Genomic DNA, 21395 nt, shown 5'->3' with positions numbered 1-21395 from the left:
TTCCCAGGCTACAACGTGGCAAATGGCAAAGCTGGGATTCAAACGCAGATGTGTATTTCCTAGCCTGCACTCTTCCTCACGGTGCAGTACTACCTTTCATGTAAAACAGTGCCTAAGAGAATGAAGCTGAAGTAGGCAGGAATTTCTATAAAAGTGAAAACTATGATGTAGAGCAAAGGAGTGCTTTTGTTACTGATGCTCAGTGTAGCCTGGCTAAGCAATCTCTAAAACTTCATAGCTGCTATTTTAGTAAATTTTTTGGGTCCTTTGCTTCCTCATTTTCCTGAATGCTTTTAAACATCTGACGTTAGGTTAAAGGCACTTTAATGGAAAAAACATGAGATTTTTGAATCAGAAAGGGTTTGTCTCCTTACCAGCTGCATGATCTTGAGCTAGTCACATGTCTGTCTGGACCCCTGTTTTCATATCTATAAAGATGGCAATAACACCTGCTTCAGCTTCTACTACAGGAGACATAAAGGATTAAACCTTCAAACACAGAGGAGGTCAGGAAACTAATAAGACTATGAATACAGAATATAACGCACTATGCAGGGTTAAGAGCAGTGTCCTTCACTCCTCCTCTTGATGAGGATGGAAATTAATATCAACATCTCATTGAATTTCATAACTTTCTTGCTTAAATACTTCTACTTCTCTGTAGAAAATTGTATATTATTCTCATTCCATAATCCATGTAATAATTCTTTTTTAAAAAAATTTTTATTGATGTATACTTGTGTTACTATGTTAGTTTCAGGGATACAGCAAAGCGAATCAGTTATACATATAATAATTCTTAGTGGATTTTTGTTACTTTTATTGTCTGAACATAAAGAACTTTTTAAGGTATACTATACATATTTCTAGTTTATGATTTTAGTAAAAATTCTGGTGAGCAAATCATACAACCAAACAATTCATAGGATAGAATATACAATTAGTTAGCCGGGATATGAGAGAGAGCTAAGCCTCTCTAGGGAAAAAAAAATCATGTTTTACATATAAAAATATTCTAGGCTGCTAAGGGTCATAATCATTGTTGAATATGGATAAAAATTTGTAAACTGGATAAAAACCTGTTGGACAGCTTTTGTAATATGTAACAAGAATCTTAAATATGTTCATATGTTTTAAGATAATTTCAATTTTTAGAATCTAACTTCAAGAAAAGACATGAAGTACAGAGAAAACTTTTAGAATAAAGTGTTTACTATGGCATTATTTATAAGATGAAGTTCAGTTCAATCACTCAGTCATGTCCAACTCTTTGTAACCCCATGGACTGTAGCATGCCAGGCTTCCCTGTCCATCACCAATTTCTGGAGCTTGCTCTAACGCATGTTCATTGAGTTAGGGATGTCATCCAACCATCTCATCCTCTGTCTTCCCCTTCTCCTCCTGGCTTCAATCTTTCTCAGCATCAGGGTCTTTTCAAATGAGTCCGTTCTTAGCATCAGTTGGCGCTTCAGCTTCAGCATCAGTTCTTCCAATGAATATTCAGGATTGATTTCCTTCAGGATTGACTGGTTTGATTTCCTTGCAGTCCAAAGGACTCTCAAGAGTCTTCTCCAATACCACAGTTCAAAAACATCAATTCTTTGGCACTCAGCTTTCTTTATAGTCCAACACTCACATCCATACTTGACTTCTGGAAAAACCATAGCTTTGACTAGACAGACCTTTGTTGGCAAAGTAATGTCTTTGCTTTTTAATATGCTGTTGAGGTTGGTCATCGCTTTTATTCCAAGGAGCAAGTGTCTTTTAATTTCATGGCTGCAGTCACCATCTGCAGTGAGTTTGGAGCCCAAGAAAATAAAGTCATTGTTTCCATTGTTTCTCCATCTATTTGCCATGAAGTGAAGGAACCAGATGTCATGGTCTTTGTTTTTTGAATGGAAAAGTAGTTGAAAGAAGTAGTTGTAAACAACCTAAATGCCAGACAATCTGGGAATAGTTAAAGAAACAAGATGTTCTCCACATAACAGATTACTCACGTAAAGTTATGATTATATGGGCGTCTCCGGTGGCTCAGACCGGAAAGAATCTGCCTGCAATGCAGGAGACCTGGGTTTGATCCCTTGGTCGGGAAGATCCCCTAGAGAAGGGAATGGCTACCCACTCCAGTATTCTTGCCTGGAGAATTCCATGGACAGAGGAACCTGGTGGGCTACAGTCCACAGGGTTGAAAAGAGTCAGATACGACTGAGCGACTCATACACACATGCTTGTAAGTAATTTATAATGACACCAGAAATACAAGGAATAATATTTAAGTGAAAGGCAGGGTACATTTTATATGTGCTATGATTATAAAGTAAAAAAATGTTGTATAGATATAAATATTTGGAATTAAATATTCCAGAATATAATAATAGTTACTTGAAAGGTGGTGATTGTGGGTGATTTGTTTTTCTGCTTTGAACTTGTCTATATTAAATATTTTCCACAATGAATGTATGTTATTTTACAATATTAAAACACAAAACAAACGCTGTATAAGTAAGGATTTTGTTGCTAGGGTGGATCTGATCCAGGACTTGACAAGGCAGACTCCTGGTAGATGTGATCCATATGATACTGCTCCACAGCATCTGTGTGGGATTTAAATATTCTACTACAATGAACTGGACAGTATAGATTACTATCTAGTAGGAAGCTATTATAGAAAATTTAAATTTTACAATCTTATGTAAGAAATGAGAAGGTGCATCATGAAAGGAGTGTTTTTACATTTCCAAAGAATTCACAAGTTTCCTTAACATGGAAATCACATGGACAGAGGAACTATAACCCATGGGGTTGCAAAGAGTTGGACACGATTGAGCACGTTCACACGCTTAACTGCTAGCTTTCCTATGCATCATAGAGCATGCAACTTCTCAGGAATATTTTCTTTTTAGTGTGACATAAGATACAATTGTAGGTACTGGCACCTTTATCAGAAGCAGATCAAGAAAGAAGAACAAACTTTAATTCAGTCAGTTTTTTTTTTAAGTTGTTTTTCTCCTTTTATTGGGAGGTGATGGGTAGGGTCCTGTTTTGCACAAGTTGTCCTGACATAATTTTTAATCTGTTGTGTCCTCTTTTTCTCTCCAAATTGCTCTGGTCCATACAATAAGTTGTACGTTCACTCCAGCAATATTGGAGGTGGGGAGGAGGTAGGGAAGAATGGTAATGTCTGGATGCTGACGCTTGGAGGGGAGGGGTGTGGGGGAAGGGCAGATGGTTCCTGGAGCCAGAAGCAGTACTCAAAGGGACAGAAAGGAGCCCAGTTGCCAATAAACATGGGCTGTCTTACTTAGTCTAACCAGTCATATATCTGTTACTTGATACTGATTCTGACAGCATTACTTCTACCTGAAGGCAGAACAGAAAATCTGTCTAGTTGATTTAAGATAGCAAAGATATATGCCTTAGAATTTTTTCCCGTCACCCCATTCTGGTGCCTAGCATTTCCACCATTAGAGTTGTGATGAAATATTATCAAAATAGTTCAAATTTTCATCTGGAGAGAACAGCACAAAAGACTGTGAAAGGAGTAGGGTTAAGAGGTTGGAAAGATTCCCGAGCCAACTCTGCTCTTCCCAGTTGAACGACCCTGGGCAAACAATTTAGTCACTCTGAGTCTCTCCAGGGTAGAAGGGGGGAAATAAAACCTGCCCTGCCCATCTCTGGGGGTAAGAGTGTGAACCAAATGGTGACCACACATGGAAATGCTCTTGTTAATACAAAAGCGCTCTGCAAATATCAGAGGCCCTCAGTATTAGGAAGCTATTAAAATACGGTAACACGTGAGTTTGAGCTAATAGCACTGCCGTGGAATGCAGTGAGCATATTTGTGGGAAAAGACACAAATTCGGTAAATTTTGCTGGATGGTTCGAAGGAGGAGAGAGAGAACTGAAGCAGGCTGGCTGATCATCGGAACCATCTGGAGAGCATTTTAGAGACAAAACAAAACAGCAATAGATTAGCAGGCTCTGTCTCAAGACCTCCTGAGATTCAGTTGACCAGACTCATCACCCTGAGTAGGTAGTTAGGAGGCTGCAGTGTAGAAGCTGCGAAGCGTGGTGCAAAACAGGCCAGACAGTGGGGAAGAAAACAACAGAACCTTGCTGCTTTGACAAGTTTTTTTCAGAGCTAGCCTTGCCAGGACATGAAGGACCAAAATGAAGTCTGAAATCTTTGATTACTGTCCCTCCCAACCCATCCCCTCCAATTCTAGAACATACACTCCATGTGGGTGGGGATTTTTGTCTCTTTGCCTCATTGCTGAATCTCAAGCACTTAGAACATCCCCTGGCATGTTGTGCTAGGATAATAAAAATTGCATAAACGAATATCATTTGTCTGTGTCAACTGTTTTTCCCACCCATGTCTGTAATTTAAAGTTGGCTAAGTTTTGTTATTGCAATTCGGAAGCTACAAAAGGCAAGGGTTGACAGACTGGGTTTAGGATGAGGGCCTTGATCTAGATCATGAAATGATAGCTCTCACTGGGGTAACAACTGCTTCCACCACCCACCTTAAATCTTGGTTGGTGCCTTGTTACATTCTGGCGTCTTATCCTATTTGTACTCTTCAAATACTATGATTACCTTACCCAAAACAGAAGTCTTTTACGAGCTGTTTTTAATTGGTTATATCTAGAAATAACATCAGTGTGATCTTTTAATTCTCACTGCAGTTTGCGGCTATCCTTTATTGTTTTTTTAGCTTTTTTCTTATATTGGAATAAAGCCAATCAGCAATGTTGAGATGGTTTCTGGTGGACAGCAAAAGGACTCAGCCATACTTATACATGTATCCATTCTCCCCCAGACTCCCTTCCCATCCAGGCTGCCACATGACATTGAGCAGAGTGCTATACAGTAGCCCTTGTTGTTTATCCATTTTAAATTTTGCTGCTATCGTTTAGACAGTGCTCTATGATGTGATTTAAATAATGCAGTTTTTGTGATTGTTAACTTTACTGATAGGCTTAAGCTCTTTGGATGAGAAGTGATTCAGATTTTATTTTGTGTACCTTACCTTCTCTTTATTTTATAGCCTCCCACTGGATGTGTACTATGCAAATTACAGATTAAGATGAATGGGACTTGTTAGTTCAATTCAAGAAATGTTTGTTGACCTCCTACAGTTTGTTCACTGTGTAGGAACCATGTTAGGAGCTGAGGACATGAAGGTTAAATAAGACAAATATTAACTCTTATGACACCACGTATCACATGGTAATATATACATTATTATATGTATAAAGTCAGATACACACACAAATGCATACATATATAAACAATCCCCCAGAATGGTTTTAAGGCAACTAACAGAATACCCAATTTAAAGTTTCTTAAACAGTGAGCACATTTATTATCTCACAAACCCAGAATTTTGGGGATAGGAGTCTTCACTGTTGCTTAATACACAGCCTTCATGATATCATGGCATTGGTCTTCTTTTCTGGGCTTTTTAGGCTTGTCTCTCGTGTTCCCAAGGTGACAAGGGAACAACTGTCACACAGTTAAAAAAATTTAAGAATATTGTAAACTGATTTTGCCTGAGAAATACAATAATATATTGCCTGCAAAGGAGTAAAGCAGGGAATCATGTGCTAGGCTTGTTAACATGGCATGACTTTATGGTATTAACTTATTGTTTAGATAAATATATAAAAGAAATACATGCTAAAAATGTAAACAACAACAGCTAACCACTGCTTAATCTGAAGTGTCTCCTCACATGTCTATGAATTTACAAGCAAAGGGTTATTTCTATGAAAGTCTGATACCATCACTACAAATGTACATAGATACAGCCTTAATATCTAGTTTGCTTGTGGTTTTGGACTGGGCCTTCTAGCCTGGAGAGGCAGAAGCAAGGGTTAACCTGCGGCCACTTGACTTGGAACATGACACTGAAGTTGGTGAAGGTGAGGAAACAGCGGAAGTGGGGTAAGAAAGATGCAGAGCAATGTGATGGGATGTGTCACTGCTCTGGCCACATTTCACAACAGGCCTGGCAGAGACATAGCAGGTGAGCAGCAGGTACGTCTGGAAAGGCTGCAAGAAGCAATCACACTCCAGAGTGGTCCGCTACAAGGCGCATGGGGAGGGCATTGTTCTGTTCATATGCCTCCTGGCTCTCACTTTCCATTGGCCAAATTTCCCCTCATGTGTACATGCTAATTTGCTTTAGTTGTGTCTGACTGTGCAACCCTATGGACTGTAGCCCACCAGGCTCATCTGTCCATGGGATTCTCCGGGCAAGAATAATGGAGTGGATTGCCATGCCCTCCTCCAGGGGATCTTTCTGACCCTGGAATTGAACCCGTGTCTCTTATGTCTCCTGCATTGGTAGGCAGGCTCTTTACCACTAGCGCCACCTGGGAAGTCCCCAAACTAGGGTTAACTCTCCATATTTTCAGCCCTTGGCAGCCACTCAGGAAGAAAATTCCTTTATGTAACAATCTGGCATTTCAAGTGATGACTTGATATCAACAGGATTCAGTGTATGTAAAGCAAGAGCTATGCAGGCCAAAGGTTTCATTGAACCCCAGCCATCTCAGGGAGTTCAGTGAAGGCAATGGTTGTGGTCAAGATGAGGTTATCTTCCAAAAAAAGAGACAGTAAAGGAAATCTGAGAAGGTGCACAAAGATTGCATCTAATATACTTGCTTTACAAAATGGCAGTGTTGCCAAAACAGAAAATTTGCAAAATTAGAATCATATACACATTGTTCTGATATTGTTTTGTTTAAAAAAAAATAGCCATTTTCCCTTTCAGGATTTTGAGATCAAATACATTCTTTTAGCAGATGCCTAAGATCCAGAGAGTGGATATGTCATGATTGATTTTGCCATTTCCTTATTTCCTTTGGATGGACATTCAAGCTGTCCCTGGTTTTCCACATTACAGTAATATCCCTTAAGGAACATGTACACTCTTTCTGGAGGACAAATCTAAAGTGCTAAAAATAATTTGAAAAGAAAGATCTTGTTTAAAATCAGTCTCCACACTTGTCTGGAGCTTTACTCATCTGATCCTTGTGGCTGCATTACTTATGTTCCATTGCATTTTGCACAGACTTTTGCTGTCCTGGGCTTCTGTCCCTGACTGAAACCTGCCGGCTTTTCAAATGCAGGTCTGTGACACTGATAAGGCACTGATAAGCCTCTCCAGGAGGCTCCTTGCTCTCAGCGGAGATCACTTTCCATTTTTGCATATGCCCAAAGCCTTTCCATTTGAGTTACCTTGTCAGTGAATAAGTGTCTTGAATAAATACAAAAATGAAATTCTATGTATTCTGACTTTGCCCAGCCTGGGTTTCCCCCCCTCTGTTATTTAGGCAGATATAACTAGTCAGGCAATGGCCTAGGGGTGAGAACTTGAGGAGGATACTGTGCATTTCCTGACACTGGCCGGGTGCAGAGGTGGAGGGGGGTGTTGAAGTGTTCATTAATAAGAAAAGCATCCTCATGGGAAATTTTACATATCCTACATCAAAAACTACCTCTGTGTTTTAGAGGAAAACTCTTTTACCTTATGGTTGGTTTGTTTTTTTTTTTCTTAATCTTGTTAATGCTTTGACATCTTGACAGGTTTGAAGGTAATGACCCCTGTAGGAAGCAACAGGGACTCCATCTGCTTTTCCTCTTTTCTTGGGCAGCCTGTCTTCCTGCCTTTCCAGCCACGGCTACAGCCTCTGATCACTCTGGTACCCTTCCCCCACTTTCCCTAAAGTGGTTAACTATGGCATTTCTGAAATCTGTAATTTTCTTGACTTAATAGATCTATTTTAAGAGTCAACTAACCCCATTAAAGCCTATTTATTGTATTACAGAATACAAAATATTCTTCTTCTTCAGCTCTTTGGATTTCTTTCTCAGAAAATCTTAATCACAGACCTGCCGTAGAATAAAAATCAAAATATGAATGAAACTATGTAAAATACTGATCGGGACAAAAGGAAAGACAAAATTATTATTTTAAAATATCTATTTTCTTTTTTTATTGATGCATAGTTACTTACAATATGTTATTAGTTTCTGGTATACAGCATATTGATTCAGTATTTTATAGATTATACTCTATCAAGGTTATTACACAGTAATGGCTATAAATCCCTGTGTTGTACAATATATCTTTGTGGTTTATCTATTTTATTCATAGTAGTTTGTTTCTATTAATCCCATACCCCTAATGTGCTTCTCCTCCCTTCCGTCTCCCAACTGGTAATCACTAGTTTGTTTTCTATATCTGTGAGTCTGTTTCTGTTTTGTCAAATACATTTGTTTGTATTATTTTTATTTTTTAGATTCTACATGTAAGTGATAACACTTTCTCTATCTGACTTATTTCACTAAGCATAATGTACTATATAGGTTCATCCACATTGCTACAAATGGCAGAATTTCATTCTTTTTTATGGCTGAGTACTGCTCCATTATATATGTGTAACACACCTTCTTTATCCATTCATCTGTTGATAGACACTTGGGTTGATTCCATACCTTGGCTATTGCCAAGTAGTGCTGCAATGAACACTGAAGTGTTCCATCTTTTCAAAGTAGTGTTTTCATTTTTTTTTTCCAGATATACACACAGGTGTAGAGTTGTTGGATCATATGGTAGTTCTATTTTTTTTTTTCTTAATATTTGTTTATTTGGCTGCATCAAGTGTTAGTGGTGGCTGCAGGATCTTTTGTTGTGGGACTCGGGCTTCTCTCTACTTGTGGTGTGTAGATTCAGTAGTTGCAGTACATGGACTTAATTGCCCTGTGTCATATGGGATCTTAGTCCCCCATCCAGGGATCAAACCTGCTTTCCCTGTATTGGAAGGTGGACCACCAGGGAAGTCTCTACTTTTAGTTTTTCGAGGAACATCCATCCTATTTTCCACGGTGGTTGCACTAATTTACATTCCTACCAACAGTGTACAAGGGTCCCCTTTTCTCCACATCTTAGCCAACATTTGTTATTTGTAAATTTTTTGAGGCTAGCCATTCTTACAGGTGTGAACTAATGTCTCATTGTTGTTTTAATTTGTATTTCTCTAACAGTTGGTGATGTTGAATATCTTTCCACATGTCTGTTAGCCTCTGTATGTCTTCTTTGGAATATGTCTGTTCAAGTCTTTTGCCCATTTTTTGATGGGCTTTTTTTTTTTTTTATTGTATAAACAATTGTATGAACTGTTTACATATTAACATTTTGGATATTAACCCCTTGTTGGTCATATCATTTGAAAATATTTTCTCCCATTCAGTAGGTTGTCTTTTCATTTTGTTGATGGTTTCCATTGATGTACAAAAGCTAAGTTTAATTAGGTCCCATTTGTTTATTTTTGCTTTAACTTTTTTTTGTCTTAGGAGACAGATCCAAAAGAATATTGTTATCATGTATGTCAAAGAGTGTTCTGCCTGTTTTCTTCTGGGAGTTTTATGGTTTTGGGTCTCACATTTAGGTCTTCAATCCATTTTTAGTTCATTTTTTTATATTATGTGAGGAAATGTTCTTTTTAAATTTTCTACTTATTTAATTTATTTTTAGCTGTACTGGGTCTCCGCTGCTTTGCATGGGCTTAACCTAGTGGTGGTGAGTAGGGGCCACTCTCCGTTGTGGTGCGTGGGCTTCTCTTGTGGAGCGCAGGCTTCGGGCCCGCAGGCTTCAGCAGTTGCAGTAGAGCCTGTGGTTCGCAAGCTCTAGAGTGTGGCCTCAGTAGTTGAGGTGCATGGGCTGAGCTGCTCTGCAGCATCTTCCTGGACCAGAGATAGACCCCGTGTCCCCTGCATTGGCAAGTGGACTCTTGTCAACTAACTGCACTACGAGGGAAGTCCCAAAAATGTCCTAATCTCATTCTTTTACATGTAGGTGTCCGGTTTACCCAGTAGTACTTATTGAAGAGACTGTCTTTTTTTCCAGTGTATATTCTTGCTCTCTTTATTATTAATATATTAATTCAACTTAGCAAATGGATTTATTTCTGGGCTCTATTTTGTGCCATTGATCTATGTGTCTGTTTTTGTGCCAGTCCCATTCTGTTAGGATTACTGTGGCTTTGCAGTTTAGCCTGAAGTCAGGAAGGGTGATACCTTCAGCTTTGTTCACTTTTTTCTCAAGATTTCTTTGGTTCCATATAAACTTTAGGTGGTTTTGTGGTTCCATATAAACTTTAGGATTATTTGTTCCAGTTCTGTGACCAAAGTCATGGGTATTTTGATAGGGATTGCATTAAATCTATAAATTACTTTGGGTAGTATGGCTATTTTAATGATATTAAATCTTTGAATCCAAGAGTATGGAATAGCTTTCCACTTCTTTGTATCCTCTTCAGTTTCCTTCACCAGGCTTTATAGTTTTCAGGATATAGTTCTTACACCTCCTTGGTTAAGTTTATTCCTAAGTATTTTAAATGGATGTAATTTTAAATGGATTTTTTTTTTTTGCTTTCTCTTTCTGATAGTTCATTTTTAGTGTATACAAAACAACAGATTTCTGTATACTAATATTGTATCCTTCAACTCTAATGAATTCACTTATTAGTTTTAATAGTTATTTGGTGGAGACTAGAATTTTCTATGTATAGTATTGTGTTATCTGCATACAGGGAAAGGTTTACTTAATTTGTTAAAATACCCCTAGATTATTCCTCAGGACAAGACCAAAGATCATCCCCTGCAGATAATTAAGAACTATGTACAGACCTTTACAGGACCCCAGTGGCTCAGCAGATAAAGAATTCATTTGCAATGCAGGAGCCACAGGAGACATGGGTTTGATCCCTGGGTTGGGAAGATCCCCTAGAGAGAGAAATGGCAACCCACTCCAGTATTCTTGCCTGAAAAATCCCATGAACAGAGGAGCCTGGCAGGCTATAGTCCAAAGGAATGCAAAGAGTTGGAGAAGACTGAGGACACACCCCACCCACCACAGAACTTTACAGAACAGAGGACAGCACTTTAGCTGAAACCTGCCTGCTGGCCAGAGAAGGATGTTCTGAGTAGACTCAGCAAAGAAAACAAAGTCAGGCCGAGAAGGGAAGGTGCCCATTGGAATCAAACTTCAACTGCCATCAGAGCAAGTCCTGTGATGCTCACAGATTGGAGGCTGTGTTTTTGGAAGGTTTAAGTATGGCACCGGGGTTCCACGTGTCTTTATGGCCCCAGCCCAGGCTGAAGTGGTATTAGGTCAATGTCTCTCGAATTCCTGGCCAGCCCTGCTCTGGCAGCAGAGTTCCAAATTGAGGATCAAGTTCCTCTGGAAGTCATTCCTATTGGTGGTGAAGCAGGAGATGCCCCAAAGATAATCTCCCGCATTGTCAGGAATTCCAGGAGATTCATTTGTTGAGCCCTAGAGGTCACACTGACCCCAGTGGAAGCCAGAGCAGCATCTCTACTCTCTTATGATTTTTTTGTTATCTCTGTGGTATTGGCTGCTACTTCTGTTTTATTTTTCATTCTGTTTCTTGAGTCCTCTCTCATTTCTTCTTGGTAAGCCTGGCTAAAGGTTTATCAATTTTATCTTTAAAAAGAAAAAGAAAAAAAACAGCTTACTTTCATGGGTCTTCCCTATTGTTTTTTAGGTGTCTATTTTATTTATTTCTTCTCTGATGTTTATGATTTCCTTCCTTCTTCAGGTTTCAGGATTTGTTTATTCTTTTTTCCCCTAATTCCTTCATTTGGTAGGTGAAGTTGTTTATTTGAGGTTTTTCTTGAGGAAGGTGTGTATTGCTATAAATCTCCCTCTTAGAACGGCTTTTACTGCATTCCATAGGCTTTGGGAAGTTGTGTCTAATTTCATTTATTGCAAGTATTTTTTTTATTCCTCTCTGATTTCTTTCATTGACCAACTGGTAGAATGTTGTTTGGTTTGCATGTCTTTGTACCTTCCTCATTTTCCTTTCTGCAGTTGATTTAGTTTTATATTGTGAAAAAATGCCTGATATAACTTCTATCTTTTTAAAATTGTTGTGACTTATTTTGTGGCCTACTATGTGACATATCCTGGAGAACATTCCAGGAACACTGCTTAAATAAATGTGTATTCTGCTTGTTTTAGATGTAATGTCCTATAGATATCTACTAAGTTCAACTGATCTATTGTGTCATTTAATACCACTGTTGCCTTATTGATTTTCTGTCTGGATGATCTATTCCATTGGTGTAAGCGGGGAGTTAAATTCCCCTACTAGCACTGTATAATTATCAGCTTCTCCCTTTATGTCTATTATATTTACTTTATATATTTCAAGGAATTTTCCAGGCCAGAATACTGGAGTGGGTAGCCATTCCCTCTTCCAGGGGATCTTCCCAACCCAGGGATTGAACCAAGGTCACATAGCAGGAAGATTCTTCACCAGCTGAGCCACCAGGAAGCTCCTGTATTTGGTGCATATGTGTTAATAAGTGTAACGTCCTCTTCTTGTGTTGATGTCTTTAGCATTATATAATGACCTTCTTTGTCTTTTGATATAGCTTTTGTTTTAAAGTCTATTTTGTATGATATGAGTATTGTTACCCTGCTTTCTTTTCCCGTCCTTTCACTTTCAGTCTGTAGGTGTCTTTATTTCTAAAGGGAGTATCCTATAGGCAGCATATAGATGGGTCCTGTTTTTTTTTTTTAATCCAATCAGCCATTCTGTCTTTTGATGGGACCAATTAGTCCATTGACGTTTAAAATAATTATTGATAGTTATGTACTTATTTGCCACTTTGTTACTTATTTTCTAGTTGCTTTTGTAATTCTTCTCTGCTTATTTCTTCTCTTTGTTTTTTCTGTTGTGAATTGATGATTTTCTTTTGCAATATGCTTGAGTAATTTTCTTTTTGGTTTTTGTACATCCATTGTAGGTTCTCACCACAAGTCCTCTATAATTCTTTAGAATAATGATGTTCATATTTTATGGGTAATGAGGAATTCATATGAGTATGGCCTGAATTCTCCCCTGATGGTATTCAAAATTATCAATTTTTAAGGATAATATAAAAGTAATCTTTCAAAATTAGTCAACTATTAATAAAAATGCACATATAGCCTTTTAAAACTAGGGATGACTCACTTTTGGCTAGGCTTACTCAAAGCCACATAATTATAATATGCCGGAAATTTCAAGACCCCAAGAGATAGACTAATTAAGAATTTGTATTGTTCATTTACTCTTTATAAAATATCATGCTAAGCAATATTCAGATATTTCCCACACTGCTTCCTCAAGGTCAGATTCTACAATGATCTGAATCATCTGGGCCTTGAGCTAGCATTGCTGGCTCAAGCAATTGGTGACAGATGCCCATTCCCTGCAGCCAAAAGTGTCTGCTTGTCTGGCAAGATATATCTCACATGGGAATGATGTCAGAGTATTTCCAGTCCTGAAAAATATTTACCTAAAGCAAAACTCGTTGATTAATTTTGATTATGTCAGTGACAATGTCATTATGTATGCAACTGAACAATTCTTGAGATGTCAGACAGTATTTAATCAGTGAATCCTGAATTTCTATTCCATATTTGTGTTACTGATAGTTGTCATCAGCCTAGGTTTCAGCGGTTTCATTAAAAGGAGCCAGGTGGACAGAAATTTAGGACAATTTTGTGACTCATATGCCACTTCTCAAATTATAATTGTGTCTTTTTTGACAGCACAGTTTCCTTTTGGGTCTGTGAAATTAAATCTCTTTTATAACCAAGCTGCATAGATAGGAGAGATACTTGGTAATTCAAACACATCTTGAGGTTTGTGCACCAAAAGCAGTGGCAGAAAGTTAAAGTATGGTTCATATTCATTAAAATGTGTCTTCTGAAATTTGGACTTTACCTCTACCAAAATAGTACAGCAACTCCTCAAATCTATAATTCCATTAGGCTCAGAGAAGTTGCTACGAGCTCAATTTACACGGCTGCTTAGAGCCGGAGATCTTCACTTCCTGAAACAAGAGCCCTTCCTTTCCCTTGCGGTTTCAAGCTCAGTATATTCAGATGTTTCATCAGACCAACAAGAAAGCAAATCTCTTGGGCCCCTGAATGTTGAGCAAGTTGGGCCTCTGAGAGTTCTTTCATTCCCCAAAGTCCTCGGCCTCAAAACATCTCTTTAACAGGTTCCCATAACCTAGCCTTCTGACTTCATTAAAATAAACCCAAACTGCATACACTGCTTTGTCTTTGTCCAATCTGGTGATGGTTAAGAACATAGGCACAACAAATGCTGACAACCACGATAGTTTCCATTCTTACACGAGGAAAAGAATCTTTCTTATATAGCTCAAGTCACAAATTTGCCCGACGAATGATCCAAGGAGCATCAGGCTTCTCCTTTGTCATAAATTAGAATTGGAGCATCCCCACTCCCTCTTTCACTACAGGTACCCTACATATAAAAAAGATCCATACTTATACCAAACTTCTCAAACTCCTTACTGGCAGAGATAGCCTTTGAAAATACTTCTGTTGTAATCGGGGTCACTTAGGTCATTTACTTTAGAGCATTCCAGTCCATACATTGGGCACATGGACTGTACATTCTAAATTTAAAATAAAATAAATATTTTTACTTTGTTGTTTAAGTGTGTTTGTCACAGTGATTTTCAAACTTTTTTTTAATACATCTGGAAGTTCAATATGTAAAGGAAATAAAAGAGAAACCGGCTTTACTAAAAGGGAGCTGAGACACAAAATTCTCAGGATTGTTGAAAGCCATTTTGATGCATATTCAATTTTTCTGACTAGTCCATGGGTAAATGAAGAGAAGATGTATTCTTATTCACATATATTTATCCCTTTATATAAAAATGTAAAAATACATATGTATATATGTATGCATATAACCTACCTCATTAACTGTTACTTAGGTCTTCTCTATCCTTACTCATTTTGCTGTTTTTTATGACATGACTAGTCATGGTTTCTGTTGATTCTTCTTGAATTTCTGTAGTTCTTGCTTTATGTATTTGAATCTGGTGATGTTTACCTTATTTCTTTTTTCTTTCTTCTGTTGGTTGTTTTACTGCTGTATTGTCAGGATTTAAAAAATACATTCTCTTCTATGACTGCAATTCTCACAATTTGCTTTAGACTTAATTCTACAGATAAATGGATTCAAGGATCACTGCCAGCTTTTAAATTTTTTTCTAAATTCATGGTTGGCTAAAGTTCATCCTCTACTAATGTCCTATAAAAGGGTTGATGAAAACCATATTGCTTGCATTTAAAAAAATCTTGTCTATTACATTTGTACTTGAATAAGTTTCTCTGGTATTGAATTCTTGGATATAAAATCCTTTGATTCAGATTATGATTGTCCCCCCCAATAGAGATCTTGATTACTCTATCTCTCTATTCAAAAGATTTTCATCAGCTTTGAAATCTATTAGCTTTACTAGATTATGTCTTAGACTATTCTATCTCATTTTTTTGGTTTGTTTGTTTGGGGTACTATATGATGCTTCTATCTACAGGTTTAGGTCTTCTTATATTTCTGGAAAGTCTTTCAAAATATTTATGTGAGCTTTCTTTTCTGTCTCAATATCTATATTATTTTCTCGGTTTTCTTATTTATCCATATATTGAATTTCTTTGGTCTCTCTGGCATCTACATAATTTTCTCTCTAATCTTTTCAAGCAGTTCATTTATTTCTATTTCATTCTACCTGCTTTTCTCAATCTGGTATTCCATTACACTTAAAAAATATTTTATTTCTGTTGTTTCCCTTAATAAGAGTTTATTCTCCTTTGTGCTATTTCCAAGCCTGCCTTCATTTATGAGATAGTTTGTTTCCTCCTACTTCTTTCAATTAATATTTGAATTCTTTTTGTGATTTTGCTTTATTTTCAAAAATTTCAAGGGAAGAGAGGAAAGTTGAGTTAATCATACTTGTTAGTGCTTGTCACATTAACATAGTTGACGAATACAAGGCCAGTCTTATTTATTTCTTCCTTTTTTTCATATTCCTATCCCCTGTAGGCAATCATTCACACAAACCTATGTTAAATGTATATCATTTAGTGTTTTTGTTAAATGTGCATTGTTCATATGTATATACTTTTTAATGAACATACATGGTAATGATCATGTATCTTTTTCTTTTTTTCACTAGCATCATATTTTTAAGATCCATCCATGTTGCTTTGTCCTAACCACTTAGATCTAATCTGTTGCTTAGATCTAACCAGCTGCTTCCAATGTGGCATACATCTGCATGCTATGCATTTACTAGTTTTTACTTATTCACTCTCCCGGTGATCATTACCAGAGTGCTTCCAACTCCCCACCGCCACAAATAACCCTGGCTGTCTTAATTCATTCGGGTCACTATAACAAAACTCCATACACTGGGTAGCTTATAAACAACAGAAATTCATTTCAAAGATCCTCTTCCAAGTTGCACTCTTAGCTTTTTAAATTTATAGCTATACATTTCCATCTAGTCAAAGTTATGGTTGTTTTAGCAATTATGTACGTATGTGAGAACTGGATGATAAAGAAGGCTGAACGCTGAAGAATTGATGCTTTTCAACTGTGGTGTTGGAGAAAACTCTGGAGAGTCCCTTGGACTGCAAGGAGATCCAACCAGTCAATCCTAAAGGAAATCAATCCTCAATATTCATTGGAAGGACTGATGCTGAAGCTGAAACTCCAATACTTTGGCCACCTGATGTGAAGAACTGACTCATTGGAAAAGACCCTGATGCTGGGAAAGATCGAAGGCAGGAGGAGAAAGGGACGACAGATGATGAGATGGTTGGATGGCATCACCAATTCAGAGGCATGAGTTTGAGCAAGTTCCGGGAGTTGGTGATGGACAGGCAAGCCTGGCATGTCGTGTCGCAGTCCATGGGGTCACAAAGAGTCAGACACAACTGAGTGACTGAACTGAACTGATACATTTGGTTAAAAATTTCTTTTGCTTAATGGCAACATTTTTTAAATTTTTAACACTTTATTTTATATTGAAGTATAGCCAATTAACAATGTGATCATTTCAGGTGGACAGCAGACTCAAAGATATATATACATGTATCCATTCTCCCCCAGACTCCCCTCCTATCCAGGATGCCACATAATATGGAGCAGAGTTCCATGTGTCTTTGTCGGTTATCTATTTTAAATACAGCAGTATGTACATGTCCATCCCAAACTCCCTAAATATCCCTTACCCCCAATTTTCACCGCTGGCAACCATAACTTCATTCTCTGTGAGTCTATTTTTGTTTTGTAAATAAATTCATTGGTATCATTTCTTTTTAGATTCCACATATAAGGGATGTCATACTATATTTCTCCTTCCCTGACTTATTTCACTCAATATGGCAATCTCTAGGTCCATCCATTAATGGCAACATTTCTTTTAATGAGAATTTTAATTTGCCATTATGTCCTATTCCTTTCTCTTTTTTTCTTATAGTATCTTTGCATGCTGGTTCCTTTTTGATTGGCTATTCATCTCTGAAAGAAAAGTTTTCCAACATACGCAACTTACAAAAGGTTTGTAGTGAGGAGAGAACCCCGATCAACCATGTTCCAGCCCAACAGGAATCCTCATGACTCAAAGGTTATGTGGATGGGTTCCTTCAACTTCTACTTCTAAGAGGAACTGGTGGCTGCAGGTCTGCTCACATTTCAGAATCCATCTTTTCCATCTTGCCTCAGAAACAGAGTGCTTCTGCATATATGGCATGTCTGAATTATTCCTCTTCCAACTGTGCCTTTACTTACTTCTCTTTCACAATAGATCAGGCTGAGGGGAGGCATTGCTGCCGATACACATCCCTTATTCTCTTGTTTCAAATGAGAGTCTTGGTTTCTCCCCTAAGTTAATAGTACAAGTGTGTTTTGTTGAAGTTTTCTGAGGTCTGTAGCCATCTGACATCTTGTTTATCGGTCTTCCTGCCCTTCACTGTACATCCACATATACTGTAGTTCAGGGTTTCAGGTGTCTCCTATTTTCAGTGGAAATGGATTTGGCATTCTTGTGTGTCATTATCTTTGCTACGGGATAATTTCTTAGAGTAGAAAGAGTAGTAGAAGATGCTATATTTACTCTTCCATTTTAATTCTGGAAATTTCTCCATAGCACATTTTAAAAGTCACTGTTTCATGTATATATTTTATTATCTCAACTAGATTGTAGGGCCCTTTTGGTATCCTTTTACTTTCCTCATAGCCTTCACTGTTGATTCTTAAAGTTTAGTATTGCAAGAATTGCTTTTAGGGTTTGTTACAAACTTTAGCAGTTAGTCTCAGTCCTCAGATTCTAAGTCATCAAGTCTGGGCTAAACAAACACCTCAGGTGATTCTGATGCTGGTGGTTCAATAATCATACCTTGTAAATGGCTGCTAAATACTATTAGCTGACTGGTTCATACAGGCATGGGTATTTACATGAGAACTCATGATACGTGTAATAGAAAAGATATTGTTTTTATAGATAAGACTGGCTGAGATAACATATGTAGCAACAGAGAAGAACTGAGGAGGAATAGCTTCCTTGGAGAATGGAGAAACATTTTCATTTCTACCTCAAAAATACTCTGTGATCCATTCAACTGAGTGGTATTTAGCTAATGATATGCAGTAAATACTGATGAATGGCTACATAAAAATAGGGCCTAATAGACAGATAGCCTCAGAACCCCCCAAAATTGACTCAAGGAATACAAGTTATCTACAATTTATGTGACCAACCATGCAAGGACTCCACTAGGGTCAACTTAACCATATGGTGGATTATTTGTTAATTTGTGGACACGTTATATACAGTGCACGTGACTTCTCTTCCTCCCCTGACCCCAGTATTCTTTGTGGCAGACTGCTAGTTCCCCATTTTTCCTGAGCAGATGACTTTCAATGTAAAAACTACACTTTCCAGCCTTCCTTTACAGCCGTGTTTGGCCATGTGACCAAGTTCTCATGAAGTAATGAGTCCCCTACTTTTCTTCATGGCGTGCCTCATTACTTAACATGCTGTTATATATCTATTCCTGTACTGACTGTCTCCTCCACTAGAACGTAAGAGCAATAAAGGCCAAGTCACTGTCTTATTCTTACTGTCATATTCCCAACATTAAATCAGAATTTGGCATGTAAGGGACACTCGGTAAATAAGGGAAAGAATTATTGCAAAGACACAGGGACTACTAGATATTATAGGACATACGGCTTTCCAGAATTCCTATAATGAGGATGACTAATAGGCCTCATAAAGGATAGTTTATTCTGCTTTGGGTCACCAATTGAGCTTGAATAATCACTCTTCCTACGTATACTTATTTTCAAATTCATATTGTCAAAGAGAAGGGTATTGAACTGGGTTTGTTTCACTCAACAAAACGCTGTTGAAGGTCGACCTTCCTCGTATCCAATCAAAACACACAGGTCTAATTTTGGCTCAGGCAACTACACAGGTCCAGTATTAATGGTCCACACAGCATGGTTGGTTTCTCTTAATTGTATAATGGCATGAGTCACAGCAACTTTGTGCAGAAAGACCATCCACCCTCACAAGAATGTGGTGAATATTGTCAGCACCCCCAGGCTTTCACACTGAATATTATCCTTTCAAAACAGTTGCTTCATGGGAAGTTGTTAGTAATACATGTGTTTCAAATGTATTTGAAAGCATTTTTTAGATATCCTGTTTTGAAGTGTCAGAACGATACAATGACTAGTAGACTAGTATCCCAAAACTATATAGACTAGTATTCCAAAGACCTGGGTTCAAGACCGGCATATATTAGCTCTGTGACTTTTCGTAAATCTCATCTTTCTGAGTCTGTTTCCTCATTTGTGTAAATAGGTGAAGAGGTGAGATGAATTAATATTCTCCTTTAGCTCCCATGACTCTAATTACTTTCAGAGTTTTCATAGCATGGTGAACATTCCCAGCTATATCGAACATCCTCTCTTTGACTGTAGAGTTGGTTTTTTGGAACAGATAAAACTTATTAGAGCCAGGTATTTTAATACTATGTATGACAAAGGTAGATGGTACTCTTTTTAAGGCTTGGAATTATCATGCTTGCCTTTATTTCTGTATATTCATTTGCAAGTGGCAGAAAACACAATACAAGTTGTCTTAAGCAAAGAGAAAATTACTGGCTCATATAACTGAAAAGTTCAGGGTCTCCAGCTTCAGTCACAGCTTGACCTAGGAAGTGAAATAATGTCATCAGGGCCTACTCTTGCTTTTCTCAGCTCTGCCTTCTCCCCATTAGTTCCATTCTCAAGCATGTTCTCCATTGGGTGGCAAGATCACTGCCAGTAGCCTCAGGTTTACATTTAGTGGTCTCAGCAATCCTCATAGAGAGATTCACTTTTCCCAAAAATTTCCCCAAAGTCTCAGAATTGACTTTTTATCAGCCCTGCTTGAGTCATTTGCTTATCATGAGCTAATCACAGAGATCAGGAAGATTCTCTGACTGGTGAAGCCTGGGTCACATACTTACCCTGGAAGCGGGGACAGGGAATTCAATTTTATGTGGGTCACTTGGACTGAACATGGTGGAAGGGTACCTTCCCAAATAAAATCATTGTGCTGATCTCAAATAGGTAGAATGATTCTGAACTTTAGAGGAGGAGGAAAGAGGAAGGGTGAGCAAGAGAGCACATCTACTCAATTGTTGCATTTTTTGACAAACTCATTCTTTGAAATTCATCCTTTCCCATTTTTACTGCAGTATAGGCACCTACTATCTCATAATAGCTTCTATTTTCCTTGCCTCTTATCACTCCCCACCCCCCCCACCAAGTACATTCCAGGCATTACCACCACATTACTTTTCCCAAAGCACTGGTTTGATCTTTTCACTCTCCAGCTCAACATCTTTCAGAAACTCTCTTCTGACTACTGAACCAAATTCTATATTCCTCAGTCTGGCATTTAAGATCTTCCACAACTGGATCCTCCATATTTCCAGGCTTATCTATCTACCTGCACTTGTCCCAGGTACAGTGTTCATCATATCATGTTTTCCTTATGATGCCTTTGCTCTATTTATATGTTCCCCCAACACCATTTCTCTCATCCTAAGTCTGATATGGAATGATGAACCAGATATTGCTAATTGTCTCCACTATCTGTTCTCCTGTTTTCTTTAGTACTAGAACCACTGATTTCTAGCTGGGTACATGCCCACTCAATAGAAACTGTATGTTTCAACATCACTTATGGTTGACTGCTGACCAATAAGGTGTAAGTACCGTGGTGTACACAACTTCTGCAAGTGTTTTTAAGTAGAGGGATATTCTTTTTAGCCTCTGTTGCTTTTCTGCTGCTTGGAATAAGGAGGTGATGGCTGGAGCTTGAACAGCCTACTTGATGGTAGAAGCTGAACCTTCAGGATTGTGAAGCCATGTGACAGAAGAAGCCTGTGTCCATATTGATCAGAGAGCCACCATATCAACTTT

Source organism: Muntiacus reevesi, chromosome 4 (genome assembly GCF_963930625.1).
Source record: "Muntiacus reevesi chromosome 4, mMunRee1.1, whole genome shotgun sequence".
Classification (NCBI taxonomy): Eukaryota; Metazoa; Chordata; class Mammalia; order Artiodactyla; family Cervidae; genus Muntiacus; species Muntiacus reevesi.
This window is presented reverse-complemented; position numbering follows the sequence as displayed.